General features: G+C 41.2%; 1 protein-coding gene across 4 annotated transcripts in view; it reads left to right on the plus strand.

Annotated features, from left to right (window-relative positions):
- Positions 1 to 18,791, plus strand: part of LOC306805227 (sorbin and SH3 domain-containing protein 1-like) — a 121,880-nt gene that overhangs the window by 21,564 nt on the left and 81,525 nt on the right. For all 4 annotated transcript variants that reach the window (XM_079312758.1, XM_079312785.1, XM_079312753.1 and 1 more), the window contains exon 2: positions 17,958 to 18,058. The gene's annotated coding sequence lies outside the window, so the exon portion shown is untranslated. The remainder of the gene's footprint in view (positions 1 to 17,957; positions 18,059 to 18,791) is intronic.

An 18,791-nucleotide genomic window follows, 5' to 3' on the forward strand; every position in this document is an offset into this window, starting at 1 on the left:
CTAGTTGTCTCTCACGTTTGTTCATGTGAAATGTCCATGTTTAGAATCCATAGCATCTTGAATGAGGATTTATGAGTGTCCTGTGTGTTCTGATGTGCATCCCACACTTTGACAATGTGGGGCTTTTTGAGGATTCTTACAGTGGAAAGCAATGAATAGCTGGTCACATTGGGAAATAGAAAATACTGGGTCATGAAGAGATAATGAAAACTACAACTTTCTGCAAGACCAAGAGTTTCTGAGAATATAAAAACATTGGATTTTTTATGTCACAAATGATTTGATTGTGTGATATCTTCAGCGGTTACTTAGACCTGAGTGGGATTTCACCTTTTAGCACATGCAAAGTTATTAATTGGGAAGGGACAGTTCTGCTCTGAGCACATCACATAATTGTTGTGAAAACTGATCATTATGAATTTTCAAAAATAGTAAATGTCCAGATCAAGCTGGGGTAAGGTTAAATCTATTTAGTAAGTCAAATGGTGTTTGCATACGGAGTGTCCTTCTTCAGAAGCCCATTGTAGCTGTTTGCATCCTTAAAGTTACAGTATTACTTAATTCTGTTCAGTGAAAGAGATCATAGACACAGAGCTAAATAGTTGCAGGGATAAATTCTGTTTTTCAGTTTTTTGAAACCTGTACCTGCTGGTATCCAAGCTACACTGTGTTTTCCTTAATATAGAGAATGTCAGGAGACCCAATTTATCATTCCATCAGGAGGGCTGGTGTTCTGTTTTTATTAACTTATTGGGAGGTGGGAAGGAGGAGTTGCAGTAAGATACTGTGTCCTTCTGTAATAGCTGTGGTGGATTTCACTCTCTTGTCTGCTGAATTGCTTCAGTCTGTGACCTGAGTTGTTTCCTGGTAGGGACTGTTTGGATGGAAGGTGCGTCCATGCGTGTATGATGAGTTCCTTTTCACAAGACACTGGGCAGATAACTTGTTTCACGCAGTCCAGTAAAGCTGTGATATAGAGGTGATTTCTGTTCATTCCTGGACTGGCTTCAAGATCCTCTTGTCATAGAGCAGTTATTGTGTAGAAAGCGATTCTCTTCAGAGTAATCTAATTTCTTCATTACGTTGTTTACGTGCTCCTCTAGGCACACTTGTGGAGTGTGGCTGTTGAAGGGAGTCAACACTTTGCTGTATAAGCATATTAATTAACTCCTATTATCTTTATTGTAGACATGAAACCCCAAATCACTTTGCTTATTTAGAGAAGCAGAGTCTGCAGAGGGTTCGCTGTATTATTAAGGATGCTCTTTGTCATTCCAGGAGTTTGCTGACAGTTGAGTGCACTGTAGGCTCAGTTCATCAAGCCACTTGTGGTTTCCCTTGGGACTTGAGATAAAGCATTCTGTTGGTGCTTCTTATTTCTCCATTGAGAGAACAAGGACAACTGTTGCTTAGTCACAGCAAGAAGGACTTTTCAGCTGAGAGTTGCTATGAAGTTGTTGAGATGACATACATTAGAGAAATGTATAATTTTGTTCTGACTGAAATGCAGCCTTGTCCTTCCCCTTGTAATTATCTTTAAGAGGAGAGTTCTAGGACTTCAGTACTTACAGCAGTTCTCTTACCCCATCTCTGGGGAAGTTCTTGCTGTTAGTAACTGTGGAAGTTCTTGCTGTTTGTAACAGAATAGTTTCCATTTGTCATGACAGACTATTTCTAAGCTTTGCTCATTAGTTAGGACTGGAATATATCACTTTATTTGTTTCTGTAGATGCTTTCATCAGAAACCAAGTCCAGATGTAGCGAGTTGGCAGTAGATCAGGCTGAACTACCAGAGGTTTTGCTGAGACTAAATAAGGCTTAAATATTTTCATTTTGTTTCCTCTTCACCTTACTTATCATGCTGGCATTGACAGAAGCAAGGCTGCTTTCCTGAGTGCTGATCACCCTTCTGCATCATCAGAAGGTGCTGTTAGCAGTGTTTAAAATACAAGAGACTTGTTGGTGCAAGAGAGAGACAGGGGTTTGAATAGCTAAAGCTTCTTGTTTTGGCAAGCCTATTAAGATGTCAAGTGGCTCCTGCAGTGGACAGGATTCTGACACCTGCAGTAGCACAGTCCTGACATTTGGAACTGGCAGCCAGCCCTGAAGGTGACAGTGCACTCAGTCTGTTTTCACAGTGCTTCTCCTCACAGGCCTATATCTGGTAATAGGCTGCCTGCCACTTGCAATTTGCATGGCAATCCCCACTAATTGCCAACAGTGTTTTCACCTGTCAGGAGCAATTCCTAATCAAACACTGCCTCTCTGAACTCTGGGCAATTACCATGTGTGTTCCAAGATGTAGTATATGAATGGTCATTGGTAAACCACAGCATTGTACTGGCTTTTGCCTTCTGCAGCCCAAAGAATGCTGGTGGAAGGCAACTTGCTGCAAGATGCTGCAACATGGCTACTTTTCTGTGTGCAGGAGCCAAGAGTGAGCAATGGTTTATACTGGGAGTGTGACAAAATACTGATTCAAGGCTGCTGATGCCACCAAACGGGCCTCACGGTGAGGCAATTATCTTTAAGTCATCCTCTCAGAATAAAATGTTCAGCCCCTCAAACTAGGATCTTGGAGTGATGTGGGCTTTATGGGAAGTGCTGTTCTAATTTTCAGCAGCTGAGTTAGTAAAACAGCATGACTTGGCATCTAGATATAGAAAACGTTGGGGAAGGACATTGCTTGCCAAATATGCAAAGCATTTGTGTGATTTACTTCAGCAAAGATGTGAAATACGTCCTGCTAAGTCTGAGCTGAGGAGAAACCCTGGGGCTAGGAAAGCACAGAGTTCTGAATGGCAAATGGAGAGTGGAAAAGCTGTGAATTCCCAAGGAGGTGCCTGTTGCCAGCCTGTGGCAGTGACAGACCTACTACCTCTGGCTCGAGCCCCTAGGACAGTTCTCTGTGTGACACAGTGGGATGATAAGAGTTGGTAGATGATGAAAGTAAGCTTAGACTTCTGTTTCAGAAGAGCTCCTGCAGTGTTTTGTGGAACATGGAGTGCTGTAGGAACTTCCAACTGCTAATTAACTGCAGATACTATTTTAGTTATTATTATCAAATCTGTTGAATCATCATCTGTAGTATGGACTTTGAAAGCTCTAAATTTGTCCTTTGCTTGTCTGGTGTTAGGCATCCTGAATGCTTTCCTGAGAATTATACCAATGATGAGGAGAATGAAACAGGCCAGAATACATCCAAATTTGGTTCACAGAAGTTACTAGAGTAGAAATTATTTCCATTATAGAATTTTGTCTCCTTCCAGGAAATGTATGTACCAGAGACTTCAGTGAATCAGTCAGTCTTCTATGGAATATCTCATTCTGTACAACTGAGATAACTCAAGCTGAGATATGTAATCTGAAGTGCATTAAAATATGTCCCCCTTCTCTTCACAAAGTACACACAGCATTCCTCTTTCCTTCTTGTTGCATGGTTTCCAGATAGCAAAGCAAGAGAGGATTAATTTGTACAATGTCAGGTCCATGAGGACATTTAATTGGTATGCTGTGACAGAAACGTGTGCATGCTGTGAGTGTAAGTTATGGAAAGATCACTTCACCTTCCTCAGTCTCTGAAAAGAAACAGCAGGATCCCAGAGCATGCCTGTAACTGCACTGACACAACTTTGGTAAAGTTAGTAATGGATCATATTTCATACTAGTTCCTCAGCTGATCAGCTTGCTTTTCATCAGCTCCTTCCTTTTTCAAGGGCTTTGATCTTATGTCTATTAAACAAAGAGCTGCTGCTTTATTACTTTTGAAATGGGACTCAAGAATTCACTTACATAAAAATGCCTTGAAATCAGTGGATGCTTTGCCATAGAGCATGGCCATGTTCATCTCCTGCACACAAAAGGTTTATTGTCATCATCAACAAGACAAAGAGGTGTGGTAGTTGCTGGCTCACAGGGCTGTGGAAATCTGTGGGCCTGGTTAAGAAATCCTTCTAGTGTGGAGGTGACTTTAGGATGAAGCTAAAGCTCAACAGAGACTGTTTGTGCAGTTGGCTTGCATGTATATGGATGGTCTAAGCAATTTCTAACATTACAGAGCCTCCCAAGACTATTCTGTTTGACCTCCTTCAAAAAACACAAGAAATGTCTGGTTCAGTAAAAGGTGGGAAATTAAGATAAAATTTTAAATTATTGTGAGAATTTATTCAGCTTCTTTTGGCTTGTAATACAGCTGGAACTCTATAACGTGTGAGCTACAGGGAATATAGAATGAAATAGTTTTTCTTGTAAAGTTTGAACTTGTTTCAAAAGTATCTTGCCATGAGCACACATTACAAATGACAGCATAGCAGTTCATCACAGTCACCTTCACTGTGTACAGGCCTCACAGATTTTAGCTGTCAAGAAACAAACAACTGAGCCTGTAATACTTTGTGCCTCTTGATACTGATCTTTGGAATTGGGATATCTTCCTAATTCATTCCACTCTTGTCATGATGGGAGCAGTTCTGTTTACTCTAATTGCAGGGAGATGTGATGAAAGTACTGGCTTGTGTTTGCTGAGAACAGGAGTACAGTAAAATGGAAGTTCCCAAGATCCTGGCTTAGCAATTGGACACTGCATGTCTGTTAGTGTTTGAACATCTGTTCAGTGAGTAATCCCCAAGACAATTGAGTACCTTGCTCTTTTCAGGACTAAACTAATAAAGTTTAAACAACTTGTTGAAAATATTTTGGCCCAGCATCATTATAGCTAGCTGAGCTGTTCTCTAGTCAAGCCAAGCCCTGTGTTACCTGAATGGGTAGATAGAAAAAAATATTTCTTGTATCATAGTCAAGTACAAAGCAATGAGTTACTGGTCTTCTGAAACATGGGTCACTTTTACTGTGAAGTCAGGTTCCAAAGGTTTTTTTCAGCCCTTATCATCTGGAGTAAATTGTCTGCTTGAGCCAAAGCATCCTCTGCTTCTGAATGCACGGCCAAGCTCTGCTAAGCAGCCCTTTTGCAAGGGCAAGTGAGCTGCTTACATGGAGAGTGTCTGCTAAATTCTCAGCCAGTGTTAAAAAAGAGCAGGTGTGGTAGATGACAGATGGGTGAAAGGACACTTGATTCTCCACAGCACTGATTTGGTCTATCCAATGAAGTTCCATGAAGTCCAGGTTAAATGTTAGTTCCTGGGTCTTAAGGAGAAGAGGTTCTTTGTAAAGTCTATCACAGGGTAATAGAAAATTCATCTAACCAAGATGTGGTCTTATAAATGGCAACACTATCTGAGGCTGAAGTTTTGACTTCTATTAAATGTACAAATATTTGCAGAGACATCAGTAAGAGTAGCTAGAATCTTATAGAGCAGTAAATAAGAAGCAAGCAGAGTTTAAACTGGATGTCTAATGCTAAAAGAGTTACTCATGTACTTCTGTCAGGTTTTTTGCTTTTCTGATTTTTAAATGTGAAAAAAATGGAGTAATGTCACTTTAGGACCATTTTAAAAATCACTAGAGTATTGGATAATCTTGTCTTAGTCTTCCAAATAGTATCCCTTTTCCATTTCAAATTTCAACCATATTTGACAGCTCTGTCTGTGCTATCCTGGACATCTTTGCTGCTCTCACCAGGCACATGCCTTAGTTGTGTCTTGGCGCCAGTGGTAATCTGCCATATCTTCTGTCTCTAACTTTTTTTTTTTTTTTTTTTTTTTTTTTTTAATGAGAAGTCTAAGGAGTTTACAGTTCATTTGGGTTTTTGTGAGGTGTCCTCATCTCTTAGATATTTAATGACCATATTTGGGAACTTCTGAAAGGCCAGAGAATCTAGTTTATAGGATTAACTCTGAAAGTGTAGTATGATTACAGAATTTGAAAAACAACTTGACTTGAGGGCCTTGCATTTTATGCAAAGTTGTAAACAAGAATAGAGTCATCAAAGCTTGGCTTGTTCACTGATGTGAACTTTTATATTATCTCATGGGAAAGGCAAGAAAAGGCCACTTATTCAGATTCAAGGATAGCATCTATTTTGGCAAGTAACTCTTGGAGTAGGTACAAAGATACCTAGAAAGTAGGTCATGCTGTTTTACCCTTTGACTATCTCAAATGTAAAGGGGCCAATGTTCCAGTGCAGGACAAGGAAGCATTGACATTCAGAGACAGAGAAATTCTGAGGGATGTTCTGTACAACCTAAGCAGATGTGCTCCATTCTTAACTGTGTTACCATTATAGCTCACATTTAGTGAGGTATTTAGGTATGAAGTGTATGTTTCTCTGCATTTTGATAGAATCCCAATGAATAGAAGAACTTTCAATGCAATAGCAAGGTTGTTGTATGTAATCTGTTACTAGGTATGTGGATTTTTAAATAGTACCAGGATCTTTCTGTTCCATTTTATTTCTTCTGAGTTTCCAATAATGCTTTTCAAACTTATTTCTGTAGTCACAAAAAAGCTGGAGGTTCTTAAATATTTATGTGGTCCACTAATTAAAAATAAAAATAAATTATTAGCCCTTTATGGAGGATGGCTATACCTGCTCTGCAAGAGGATGGAGCCATTGCAGCTCTTCTGCAGTGGAAGCATAGTGCTCACTTTTGCAGAAAATGAAGGTAGTTATTGGCTCTGAAGAATGATGCTCAGCCTGGCCCTTCAGAGGCAATAAAAAGGGTCTTGAAGGGGAAGTCAGCCTGTAGGAATGTGAGAGGCAAAAACTGCCTGGGCCATGTGTAGATGTACACTGTAAATACCCACATGAAACACTTAGCTGATCTCAGCTGGGACTGGCAGCAGCCTTCCTTGTGCCCAGGAGCATGGAGCTGCCACAGCCAGTCACCAGCTAGCTCAGAGCTTGCTCACGAGTATAACCCCACATTGTGCAGAGTAGGCATTCCCAGGACCTTGGATTTTTGTTTAGTTGAAACCTAAGATTCCTGGTTACTGCATGAGATGCAGATTTTACAGAAAACCCCAGCTATTATGAGTATCACAGTCAAGGCTCAAGAACTGGCATGGCTGCACTTTCTGCATTCAGTCCACATTTAACCTGCTATGGGTTAATATCCCCTGACTTCACAGAGAAGGAAACCCTCCTGCAAGGCAGGATCAAATTCTGATTCACAGAGTAAACTGTGAAAGGAGCTGGACCAAGGAGAACTACTACTACTCTTTGTGCTGAGCTCAATATCCCATTCTCATATTTCTCTGGCTGACCAAGGCACATCCTCCGGCATCAGGAGGATCTGATCAAGTATGTTCATGAAAGACAGATGGGAAACCAGGTGTCCCCTTTGAGAATTCAGCTCTTCCTCCTCTTGTGCTGTTGAAATTACACAGGCTTAGTGCTAAGAAGCTGAAGAAAACCTCTGATTTTGTTCAGGTTGGGCTTTTTCCAGCTATGCCAAACACCTGGCAGTATGTAGCAGAAGATTGATGTGTTTTCTGCTCTGGCTCCCAGTGTGCACAGACAGAAGTGACTGAGCTCTGCTGAGGGGCCCTCACCTTGTCACAGCACCCAGAGTACTCGTGGTGGTCAAAGGAAAGCAGTCACTCCTGAGAAACATCACCAAGTATTTCTCTTTAAGCATTTCAGCTTCTTTTTTGCTTTTCCCTCCTTTGTCCTTTATATTGTAGGCCTGTGTCTAAAATAGGATCTGTATTTCCTAAGGGTGAATGCCTGCAGGACCATGTGAAGTCCTGTGTTCATGGTATTGCCACTTCAGATGTTCTTGAATCAGAATGTGGGTCCCCCCATTCCAACTTAAGCTATCTCTGTTTGTTATGTGAGAATATATATTAGCATTACTTGTCGTTGCCTTCTTGTTCTGATCTTTCCTGGTTCTCCAAGTTGTTTTTTTTTTCTTCATCATGAGTGCTTTATTTTGGGCCTTTTTTTATTATCTTACATGGAAGCTGAGAGTCTCATATAATCTCTCATTTCCATCAGGTGTGGCTGTATGAAAACATCACACATTTTAGGAGCTGACAACACCGTACTAGATGTGCAATGCCCAACTGTGTTATCAGACTGGGAGGTGGCACTTGGTGCTGTGTCTATCCTTAACTAACTGGGAGATTGTATATGGTTTAGAGAAACTTTGTTGAGGGCAATTCTGAATGAGTTCAAGCTTCAAGAGCTCCCCAGGAGATTTTTTGTTAAAGACTGAATGTTGTTACTTAACTAGAGGTATGTGTGAAGAATTCATTATTTTTGCAGGGACATTTTGGAATAATTTCACTTATTGGAAGAATGGATTTTAAAAATCTGGGCTGTTTTTTAGCATGGGGGCTTTGTGGGAAACAGGGTGGTTTTTAAGGCCATGATATGAGAAATGAATCTGTCAAATCTTGTGGACTTCAGGAAGGTCTGGATATGAAGACCAAAGATGGTTTTTTTTCTGGTGCTTGTCTTCATTCACAAGAGCAGACTGAGTCACAGCTAGGGCAGACTTTATCAGGACAATGCTTCAGCTAAAGTAAGCAACTTGCTGCTGTGCTCTTTAGCTTTCTAGCTCACTAAAGGAGTAGAACTACCAGTCCTTCTCCCAGACAAAGCTTGCTCACTGGCATTGGTGCATCCCAAAACTGTTGAGAATCTGAACCCATGGTTTGAGCATCCATCACACACAAAACCATGTAAGGGCCAAATAGGAATTTTACGGCCTGTTTAATTCCAGCAATGACTCGGAAAGAGCAGACTTTGCCTGAAGGCACAAGTATAGGGCTGCAAATGGAAGAGGGAGTTGCCTGTGGGCTGATTATTCTTGTAATTCTTCATGTAGCTCTGCCAGTTGTAGCTATTATTTATGCTAATATAACTGTCTAATCATTTCTGAAAGCCAGTAAAGATATCTCCCTACAGTGTTCCTTTCTTGCCCTGTGGTAATAAATTCTTCAGGCCGATTTTCATGCCACCTTCTACAATTTATTTTTATGAAATAATATCTGTTACACCTAGTGCCTTCTTCTGGCATGGAGCAGGATAAATCAGGGCTTCCCAGTTTTGCTTCACAATTATTCATTCATTACTTGACTTGCAGCCTGAAATTAATCAACTTTCCTCTACGCCTCCGTCTTTTTCAGTTAAATATTCCTTTAATCCTTCTTTGTAACCTCAGTGTATATTTGTCACCTTTTCTCTTAAATATTGATTTGATTCAGTTGTCTAAATCTTACAAGGTTCCTTGGTATTATTTAATTATACATTGGTTAATGAGTCAGGTTTTCTGGGCTGCTGCTTCAAGAGTCTGCCTGATTCTTACTGTGAATTTTGCCTGGATCATTATGAATCCCAGTCCAAGTAATGGTGTGGTCCCTGGACTTCCACAGCTTCCACAAACCTGGTTCAGGCTGCTCCTTCCATTATTCCCTTCCTGTGCTTTACACAAGGAGGAATTGTCTTAAATCATGTTTCTAAGACCTGCCACCATGGGCGGGGTGGTGCATTATCCAGCAGAAATAGCAGCCTTGAGATTCTCCTGTGTTCTCCCTTCAGCATCCTGTAGCAGTACCCTGCTGTGTGAAGTGGCTGTGACTTGCCCTGCTCTGGCTCAAGCACTGACCCTCTGAGAGCTGATGACTGATTGAGGGTTAGACTTTCAGAAAAGCTGTCTGAGCAGAAGATGTTTCTTTGTTAGTTTTTTCACCCATTTTAAGGATGCCTGACTATTAGCGTTTTCACAATCATACCTGATGTGACTTTGCCAGCTACTTGGGCACTTGCACTTGTTCAGGTACAAAATACAGAATTGGAAGGGAATCTGATGAAAATCCATCTCATAGTGGTTACGAGCAATTTTCATTTCTTCTGTCATATATAAAGACATCGAAACAACATGAGGCTCAAAGAAATGTGAAACATTAATTTGTTCTTTAGAAGTATTCTTCTTTTCCTGTAGACCTCATCAAGAGTCTTTTGCCCTTTGTTTTGCCAAGAATAGACCGTGTTTTCAGGGTCTAATTTCTAAATTAAAATAGCAACAAAAAACTCTCCATTTGTAAAGTCTCAGAAGAAAAATGAAATTAGCCTGTGTGCAAACACAGGGCAGTGGTGTGTAAGTACATTGGCAGACAGGATAAAAGCAAGAAATGAGACTTTCTTTCATAAGACATGCTTGCAGTTTCATTGCAACATGGAGCTAATGTACAGAAAAAGCAGAGAGGCCTTTCACAGCTATTACACAGCTCATGGACTGTGTGTCTTATAGCTTTTCAGTGAACTGATAGTGACCCCATGCAGTGCATTGTTCCTTTTCTCCTTTCCATCTGTTCAGTGTTTCAGCTTCTCATCTCACTAGAAGCCTGCTATTGATTTTTAGATGTGTCCTAAGTTTGCCATAAATTTTGTATAGTGACCTCATACTGCCAGAAAACAGAACTCACACATATTCACCCCAAAATACATTCTTAAATAAATGGAAAATAATGACAAACTATTTATAGGCCTCTGGGAATGCCTAAGCTGAAAGAGAATCACTACTACCTTGGTAGTTTTTGATCCTGCAATGTAGATCTTTCTTTTCATGGGGGGTTTCAGCCACTTCACTCTTAGTTCTCTATATTTTGGTCTGTGTTCATCTGTCTTTTGGTACATGCATGGCAACATCAAATATTAACAGTTGTGTCTGCCTTTGCCCAGCATGTTTTGATTTTGTTCACAGGCAATGCATTCCCTGTGTTAGACCAGACAGATTCTGCTCTGGCAATGGTACATCTGCCTGACATGCCCCATTGCTCCTGCAATCTATGGCTGAATCCTCTTTGTCATTCCACTGTTTCTTTTCTCATTTCCATCTGTTCTTCATTCCAGAGTTTCTTGAATAATGGAGACGCAGTGATTGCTTTTGAGATATGTCATAAGCTTGTCATAAGCATTTTCTTTCCTTTTTTTCTTTTTTAGTAGCCCCCTTTGCCAGGCAGTGCAGTTGGAGGATACAGTAAGGGGAATTGACAACTTATTCCAGCTGTTCAGCTGAAGCAAGTGCCAGTGGCTCTTCTGCATATTTCCCTGCTTGCTGTCCACATTGATTTTCTATTATTCTTGGCAAAAATAGGGAGGCTTCCTTTTTTAGCCACTGGAATTTAAGGGGAACCTCATTGCTTGAAGTGTTAGACCAAGAGAGATTAGGGAGATGAGGAAAACAAGTGCTTTTACTTTAAAGGATTACTGATATGAAATGTAAGGCAAGGAACTTAGTCCTGTTCTCAATTTTGTATGCTTCACCCTTTCCACGTTCATTGAGGTAAAATTCATTACCATAGTTGTTAGCTGTGAAAATTTATATTCACTATGGACTTAACTCGTGGCTGGATTTAAAGTCCCAGCTTTATTTGCAACTTCCTAATGTTTGCTTCAAGCTATGATGAAGTGATTTGCAGAGAGGTCAGATAGAAATAAAATGCTGTGTTCTCTTGTAGTGTCTTGAGGTGCAGAGGGAGGAGATGCAGAAGGCACCTGCTTTCCATGGGAGTGTCAGATGCTGGCTGTAGCAGCCAAGACCAGACAAGGGTGGGATCCCTGCTGGCCCCTTGCAGTGCAGAGCACCTCTCTCCATCCTGTGGGTCTGCCTCACACTGGCTGAAGAGCTTCAGTCTGAGGCAAACATTTTCATCCATGTACAAAGCCCTTCATGAGTGGCATTGCAGGCTGAGAAGTCTTTCACTGCTTTCTTTTTCTCTCTCTCTTCCCTGCTGGTGTTTCGTTTTTCTAGTCAGTTTTGGGGTTCTCAGCCTCTTTGAACCAAACCAAGTGAGGATGAGATCTCAGTGAGATTTTGTTGCATTATTTTTCCCCTCTCTCTGGAATGAGGAGCTATTGTTTCCTCCTAGAGAGGAGCAATCAGTGCAGTGCCTGAAGGCCAGGTGACCGTGTTTGGCCCTTTGCTTTGGTCACTGACCCACATTTCATTCAAGCACATTGGTAAATAGTGATACTTCTTATGTCTCTGAGATTTATGTAACAGACAGGGAAAGATTAGAATTGGAGATATCTCTTACTATTCTGGGGACCTGGGCTGCCAGCCAGTTTTACTTCTTGAGAAGCAAGTGTGTGGTTTTGTGAGTATGAAGGTGTGACTCATTTTCTTCCTTGACATACTTTAAAACATGCACTGAGTGGTGATTTACATGAGGATGCATTGAGGCTCTGCTTGAGCTGACAGCACTTGGTGCACTTTAATCTTACATGTGGATAAAGGAAATGAGTTAATCTGCAGTTAAATATAGAGGTGGTGAAAGAGATGGGAAGGGGAGGGGTTGACTCTAATCTCACTTAGGTTGGGGTCAGTCCCGAGTAACCTCTGTATCTGGATGGTATTAGTCTGGGCAAAGTCATATCTCACCTCTCTGGAGCTGACAGAATTAGCTAATGGAAAATGGCGACAAAGTGAGAATGTGCCCTGAGCTCTGGCATCACTGCAGTGTTGTTCTTTCTGATTGCCATCTACATGTTGGTGACACCTTTTTTTTCTTTCAAGAGATATCAAGTGAATTGTGGGGGTAATCAAATGTGTATTGCTGAAATTGCATCTTAAGGATCTAAGAGCGTTGACATACAAGCTTGGTTCTCTGTGATTGTTGAGATATAGCATGAGCTTGTTCCTTTGTATGTTAGTCTTCTGTTTATTCCTGACTTCAGTTTTGAGATGGGGATGTAGAAGAAACAGGGATGCCTGCTTTGCAGATATCCACTTCTCCCTTTGTGTGCAGATGTGCTCTTAAATTCTGTTAGACTGAGAGCTGCCACTTTACCATTCTCTCCAGCTTCCTGGATGCCTTAATGGGTATTTTTTGGGGGGAAGCCTCTATTAATGGTTTGTATGTATTAGCTGCTTCTGGGCAGTTTTTGTTCTGCAAAGGGCTGCTGGAATGCTGCCTGCTGGTATGCCCAAGCAGAAGGAGCCACACCTGAGCAAACAGGGGTGCAGAGCAGCACCAGGCTGGTCCTGCTGCCTGTACCTAGGAGCTGTATGCTGCCTGCTCTGTGTTGGAGATGAGGTGAAATGGATTTTGCTGACTCAATTGGACAGGTAAAAGCAGTCTTTTGGGCATGGGTTGAACAAATGTGAAAGAGGAATTTTGGCAACAGCCTCTTCTGAGGAGGCAGCTCAAGCTAATCTGTTACATGCTGGCAGTTTTTCTCAAAAGAGTTGAACCCGAGTAGTCCACGTAAGGAATTTGCATTTGGAGGTTACATACTATATTGGTCATGTTTGTTGAGCAGTGGGTGAAGAAAGACACTGTTTTACATAAGCTCACCAAAATTAAAGGTCTACCAGGAAGAAGAGTTCATTTTTATATTGGAGAAAATCTAAGCCAATCTTGAGAAATCAAGATCTACCCTGAAATGTACTTGTGCCTCTTTTGTACATTGAAAATGATATGCTTTAGCAGGATTTGGCCTTGCATATAGATTGGTAACAGCATCACTGCTCTCTTTAGTATTTCTGTTAGCCCAAAGCAATATTCTTTGAGTCCTTCTAGTCCCTAGGGTCAGGCTGTGCTCTGGCCATCTGTTCCTAAGCAGTCTATCTTCATAGCATATAGGCAGTTAGTTTTGTAAAATCTAATAAACTATCCAAAACACAAGGATATTAGGGATGGCTTATCGATAAGTTTGATGATGATTATTGTTATTACTGCTCCTACTGTTATTACTAATAATCATTTTAGTTGGCAAAAATATTATCAGAATTTGATCTCTGCTGCATTAGCTGAGGATGGCATTTTTGTTGTATTTGATATTTATTGAGCTAGAGCTCTTGTGATGGAGTAGCTCAGGTAAGAAATTTTCAAAAGATCTGTTGATATCTCTGAGCTGGATGACAAGTCTTAGGACTTCCAGAATGGAAGGCCATAACTATATCTGAGACCATGGAAAAGCATCAACTTAGGAAAGAGTTGCTCAGGTTGAAGACAGGCACTCTTGTCTTTCCTTCCACACTGCTTCTTGTTCCTTTACCAGTACTGATGGTTGTCCTCACTTGCAGCTTTGCCAGCTGAAGGGTGCATGTGAGCACTATGTGATCCACATTGAGAAAATAGATTGGCTTAATTTATTGTCATTGATTGTTCAGTTTCACTTGGTGGATTCAGCCTTCTATGGATTATGAAGTGCTCACCTGGACACCTCTGCTATGAACAGTGCAGTGAGTTGTAAGCTCCGGCAGCTGAGATGGTGACAAGCAGTTTTCAGTGAAAATGCTTTCAAAAGGTGGGTGTCAATTTTCAGCCTTAGAGGCAGTATAGACCATGAAAAGAGCATTGTGCTAGGAAAGTTGGAGTCACAGTTTGTTCCTGGCACTGATTCTGGTGCGATCAGGTCAAATCACTCCTCATCCATGCATCTTTTTCCCTTTCATGTGTCTTGTCCTTTTAAATTCCTTGAAAAGGGGCTGCCTGTTCTTACGTGGACAATGGCAAAATAGTTTTAGTTACTAGTTTTGCAGAGCTGCTTGAATTTGTTTCCTAAATGGCCTTTAGATCTGAGTATTGTTTGTTGATCTTAGTTTCCAGCTCCTTGCTTTTCCATTGCAAAGCTGGTCCCACACTGATGTGTTTGATTATATTTTCATTGCCATTGTACTTGCTTTGATTTTGCAGCTCAGTGCCCAAAGCACAGGGCGCTGTACAAACAACATGATGAAGTCAAGCAGGGTCAGGCCCTTTCTCCTTTTACCTTGGAAACAATGTGAGACTCCTGTTTCTTTTGCTTGGCACCTCCAGTTCTTGAGCTGGAGGCTGTGTGTGCGCTGCCCTCCTGTTGTGTTCAGGTGTGAGATCACTTGGAGAGTGTTTTCCATTGCTGCCTAAGGGGGTACTGGAAGCTGTGCTCTGCTTGGTTGTGTGTGAGCTCAGATTGTGAAAGTGTGGAAAATTACTGCAAGAATAGCAGCCTGCTGAGCTGATGTTCATGTCTACAGTGCATTAGTTGGGACTAGGTGTCCTTGCCAGGGCTCATAAGTGTATTCATAGGTTTGTCCTGCTGGATCATGCCTGGCTACTGTCTGCAACAAGAATTTTTCTCCCATTTCTCACCTCTGCTTTTTTGCAGCATTCCTTCCTCCATAGGGATGTGATTTGAGTGTGGCCTGTGGTCAACTCTTAAGATGTGCCTGGGTGTTGATCTGAAAAGTGAGAAGGAGCAAGAGATCTTGATTCTGCACTACCATTGTATTGTCAGCCAGTGTATCAGTCCTTAGTAAGGAATAAATCAGCCTCCAGAAATATCTGTAAAGCTGTAGACCTTGTTGCTTTTGTACTATAGTCTCATGCCCATGGTCTTCCTGCTATTCCCCTCCCATGTCATTCTGAAAAGCTTCTTATACCAGGTTTGGGTATCAGGAGAGACTGAGACTGTTGCTCAGTGCATCAGAATACACAATCTGCAGTTTGCTCTAACCCACAGTGATTTATTTGTCTTTAAACTCATGATGTGTCTAGAGTTAGGGAAACCCTTAGTTATAAAAATTAAACAGGGAAAAAAAATGAAGGAAGAAAACTCTAAACTCTGCAGGGAAACCTCTTTATTAGGAGTGGGGTGTAATTTTGGTTTGGTTTGGTTTTGTGGTGGTTTTGTTTTCTCTCCATTTGTTTGATTTGCTCACTTGCTGCATTCAAAGTTTCTATGTGGAAGTTGTTTTTTGTAGCTCGCTGAGCAGTTCAGTTACCGCTGATGCAGGTTGCTGGCTTCTTGTGCAGGCAGTATCCAAGTACCTTTTGTATTATCAGAAACTCTTTCATCAGACTTTTCTTTTATGGTGGAAATCAAACTCTTAAAAACAGCTAAAGCCAGAACACAGCTCACTACTAACAGAATTGAAATTAAAACATGTTGAAAATTCTTGGTATGGTGTCCTTTCTCTCAGACCCTCTCAGCTCCCTAATATTGCTGCTATTAACAGAAAGTGAAGTACTCCAACAGCAGTGGGTGTAAAGTTTGTCTAAACTGAACCTTTCTGTGAGTCCTGCATAGATTTTTTAGCAAAAACAGCTTCTTATGGTCCTCCAGGAGCTGAAGTGGGGCATATTTCCAAGGGGAAAGTTTAAACGTTCCTGTGTTACTTCTAGACTGGGGCACAGACCAGTCATAACCCTCTTCTGTATTCTCTTGAGGAGCTCTCTGGCTATGTGCCAGGATAGAACCTTACTTGTAACAATTCCCAGCACCAGAGAGATTTTTATGGGCTGGGTTTTGTGCCATTCGCTGTCTCCTCCCCCTCTCAGTCTTGCTCTTAGTCCATGTGATAACAGTTCTCTGCTTTGGGCAGCTTTTGGTAGTTGGGACTCTGGCCAGCTTCAGCTTGCCAACTCACAAGGACAAGGCAGGTTGGGAAAGCAAACAAACTGCAGTTAATGCCAGCAGGGCAGCTTCTTGTGTTGCAGGAAAACCAGGGCTTGACCTTGCCACTGGAATATTAACTATCTCTTGGTGCATACTCTGGACATCCTTGTAGGAAATTTTCTTTCCAGTACTAGCAATAAGCCTTTCAAATGTGTGTCTTTTCACTGATCCCTTTCTACTAGTTGGAGATAGAGAAGCTGTTAGACCATCCTCAACAGAAAACTCTAATTTGTTTCAGCTTGTGTTTTCCTAGGACTATTCTAGTTTTATTGAAAAACTCTTCTGTTTTTTCTAGGCTCATTACTTGGGATCTTCATGGGTCTTGAAAGAAGTCTTGAGGCTTTTAAAAATTATTGGAGCTCTGTAAGCATGGTCTGAGATGGCAAGGTCCTTGATGCTCCTTATGGGTGCTTTTATCTCTGAGCATCACCTTTTGCTTTCTCTAGGCTGTGTTTTTGCCCTGTGTGCACTGCCATGAGACTATCTAACTGGTGAGGCTTACTGGCTGACAGACTGCTTCTACAAGGCCCTTAGAGATCCTGGTCCTGCAGTACTTGAAAGAAATATGACTTCACTCCCCTCAGAGCTTGAATAAAACACACATGAGGATTTGTTCAGTCATCCAGCACAGGTATCAAACTTTACTCGTCAGTGTCCTCAACTACTTCTTAAAATTCTTGAATACAGAGAAATATGAAGAAGGTAGTGCAAAGAAAAGTTGCATTGCCCTCTGGAAGAACTCCTCTCTCCAGCTGGTACAGCAGGAGCTCAGGATGACTGGCTGACTAGTTCAGCCTGATAAATGACATGACTAAAGGTGAGGGGTGTCAATACTTACTTTATAAGTCAAACTTCAAAGGCATCTTGCTACAGCAGACTGCTGTTAATGTTATTGAGTGAAACAGTAAAGGTGCACAGCTGTCTATCAAATCTATGTCAGGTCTTGCCATTTATACTTTACATTGGACTGAAGTTAAATAACTTAATTTAGTAACCATTAGTGATGCAGAAAAACACTAAATTTTTTTAGTGTGAATTCTGCCTCTGTGTCTATCTAGCTGTGTCTCCTAAGTAAGGAATTTGTCTGAAGACAACCTAATGTGTATGTTTTTAATATACATTTGCTACCTACCCTTCCTTCTTTATTCCTGGCAGTGGGGAGTTACATTTCATGGTTACCAGCCCATTCTGTATCAGATGAACCTATTCACACATCAGGGATAGCAGCATAGATGTGTGTTTACTTCTTCTTTTTGTGTTTTGCAAACTAGTACACTAAATGAAGCTGAAATCAACAGCAATTTACATTGGTAAACAGACTGTAGGTTGGAAGGAGGAGTGAATACTTGTGCTATTCAGCTTTCCTTACTGCTTGAGGGGGAATCTCTAACAGAAAGGCAGGAAAACGGATGTGGTTTCAGTCCTCCCTGGAGACAACCATAAATTTTGGTTCTCACACAGAGGATGCTAGGATGTGGATCTGAGCAGGCTGATGTTTATACTAACTATGCTGTGCTTCCTGCATGGTCAGCAGAGGTAATTGTCTCATCTAAAAGTAGCATTATTTCTATGAATAAATTATTGCTTCGGTACAGCCCTCTCTGTAGGTGTGTTTGACAGCAGGACTAATGGCACTAATAAGCATTTTCTTTCTCTTTGACTTGTGTAGGTATGAGTTGTTATGTAGCAGTTGCATGTGAAGAGAATTCAGAGTACAAGTCATCATCAGAAGATCCTGTCCTAAGCTGAAAGTTCATCCAGCTGACTGCTGTGAGTAGCCTGAAAGTGAGGGGAAGGAGCACATAACTGGGAGACCTTATCCTGACTTAAGGCACCTAAATCACACTGGGAGACCTTATCCTGACTTGGGGCACCGAAATAATTTGTTTTTCTATCACTTGCAGTGAAGAAGTTTTTGTCCTAGCAGCAGCCCACTTGGGTTGTGCAGCAGAAAGCTTTATGATGGCAAGAGTACCACTGTATTACAGAGGCTTTTTTGGTATGTGAGCCAGTCAAAAGCTCCAGTTCTTGAAAGACAGTCTCTAAACACTGCTTTTGTGGTGATTCATGGAACACAGCAGTCCCAGAAATAATTAAATTTACTTTTGCCACCATCAGATGTGTTCCTATCTGAGTTAGTGACGTAATGTTTATTATGTGCATTTGTTGCATCCTTCTTGTTTATTATCTGCATTTGTGATATCCTTTTCTTTTTATTTTGATACTAGTGATAGTAAATATTCTGTGCCTTATTCCAGGTCAGAAACAGTGGTGGCAGTGGGATTTTGGAATTTCCCCTTAGGCTGATTGTTCTAGGGAGCCTTTTTGTGATCAGGAAGGCAAAAGTAAAACAGCAGTTACCAAAGACTGAATTTCTGACTTTACAGAAATGGCACATAGAATTCTTTTTGGGTGCTTCTTTCTTTACCTGCTGTTTATCTCCATGCCAGAGTCACATCCATACTGACATTATGATTCTCAAGGGTTGCTTATGTCAATCTCC

Source organism: Erithacus rubecula (assembly GCF_903797595.1).
Source record: "Erithacus rubecula genome assembly, chromosome: 9".
Taxonomy (NCBI): Eukaryota; Metazoa; Chordata; class Aves; order Passeriformes; family Muscicapidae; genus Erithacus; species Erithacus rubecula.